The sequence below is a fragment of the Ursus maritimus genome, assembly GCF_017311325.1.
Source record: "Ursus maritimus isolate PB19 chromosome X unlocalized genomic scaffold, ASM1731132v1 scaffold_X1, whole genome shotgun sequence".
Classification (NCBI taxonomy): domain Eukaryota; kingdom Metazoa; phylum Chordata; class Mammalia; order Carnivora; family Ursidae; genus Ursus; species Ursus maritimus.
The window spans coordinates 26,974,942-26,976,768 of NW_024423319.1; the positions used below are offsets into that span (position 1 = coordinate 26,974,942).

The 1,827-nt window shown below is 48.8% G+C and overlaps 1 protein-coding gene across 2 annotated transcripts in view; it reads right to left on the reverse strand.

The window, feature by feature from the left end:
- LOC103680228 (X-linked inhibitor of apoptosis) overlaps positions 1–1,827 on the reverse strand; it is a 53,844-nt gene that overhangs the window by 27,588 nt on the left and 24,429 nt on the right. The gene's annotated exons all lie outside the window — the stretch shown is intronic.

The window sequence follows — 1,827 nt, forward strand, 5'->3', positions numbered from 1 at the left end:
CACCCTTGTTTTATAGGGATCTTAGGGATGTGGGCTTCTTGATTTTTCAGCCTGCCTTCTGTGTTCTGGGGGAGGGGCCTGCCGCGCCGATACTCAGGCAACCCTGTTTGGGTAGAGTCTCCGTGTCCCCTGCGAGGGGGGATGGGGATGGGCACACTGTGAGCCGGTATTTCCAGGCTTTTGTTCTCTGGCGGCTTTCCCTGGCGGTTTGCTGTGCCTCTTCTGAGAGTCAGAGCAGCAGTGGCCGAATCTCAGCCTCTGTCTCAGAATAGAGGGATCGCGGACCATTCTCCACTGATGTTTTGGCCACTTTAACTCTGTTTCTGTTGGTGCTGCTCAGCCCTGCAGCGTCCTGGGATGTGCACCCCACACCCGGCGTCCCAGCCCTCACTTCCAGGGCCGGCGCGTCTCTGTCCTTTGTGTTTCTAACACCGCCAGCCGCCAGTCGCCCCCACGTGCTCCGGGAGCTCCCGGTCTCAGTCTGGTTCCAGTGAGCGCACCTGAGCTCCGGTTTTCAGTCTGCACGCACTCCTGGCTCACAGTCTCAGTCTGGATCCAGTGAGCACACCGGGATTCCGGAGTTCCGTGAGATGCCTGGTGGCGCGCGCACCCGGCTCACGGTCTCAGTCTGTTCTCTCGCGGGTGCCGTCCGCGAGTCCGCCTGCTCCCCCGTGCAGGTGGCCACCGCTTCCCGGCGCCCGAACGCGGCGGCTCCCTCCCCCTTCCGTTTATCTTCCGATATCTGTGCACGGTTTCATGGCTCCCCGCTTTGTACCTCAATACTCAGCACTGGAGATGTTCATTTGTAGAGATCCAGATGCATCTTCCTGCCTCTCAGGCTGGTTCCGAGGTTGTTTAGGCTGGTCTGGTACCTATCCAACTCGACTCGGGGGACCGGCTGAAAAAGGGGTCCCCTACTCCTCCGCCATCTTAACTCACCTCTCTCCTTTAATTCTTATCTTCATTCCCTCTCTCATTGCAAAGCATTCCTTCTGTTGTGTGTCTCACATATATTTGTTAGTGTGCTTTTGAACTCTTCTAATGTATTCAAGTAGTGTGAATTGAATTGTATTGAATACAAAATACACAGATTAAAAGGTTTTTACACACAGGACAGATTCGTTCACTTTTTTATACAAAGATTTTAGATCTTCTTCAGTGGGATTATTCCAGGATCACTGACTACACTTTAGGAGAAAGTTATGATATTTATTATTGACAGGTAGAATTTATCATCCATATTATTTTCATTAGGCTATTTATTTCTCACATACCTGCTTAGAACAAATAAGAGTAAGGCTGCCAATTTTCATTCTTTGCTTGACTTCTTTGGTATTTATCATTGTACAATGTGCACGAGCACTCTTGTATGCATGTATATAGAAATTAAGACTATCATGAAATACATAAGTTCCCTACAGCTTATGGGTAATTCCCCCCAAAGCTATTTATTATTATTATTTTTTTTTTTTAGATTTTATTTATTTGACAGAGATAGCCAGCCAGCAAGAGAGGGAACACAAGCAGGGAGAGTGGGAGACGAAGAAGCAGGCTTGTAGCAGAAAAGCCTGATGTGGGGCTCGATCCCAGAACGCCGGGATCACACCCTGAGCCGAAGGCAGACGCTTAACGACTGTGCCACCCAGGCGCCCCTATTATTATTTTATTTTTATTAAGTAATCTCTATGCCCAATGTGGGGCTCAAACTCAGGACCCCAAGATCAAGAGTCACATGCTCTACTGACTGAGCCAGCCAGGCACCCCTATTAATTAATTTTATGGTAGGTCTACTATGGGCACCTTTATTTTTTTTAAAGATTTATTTAT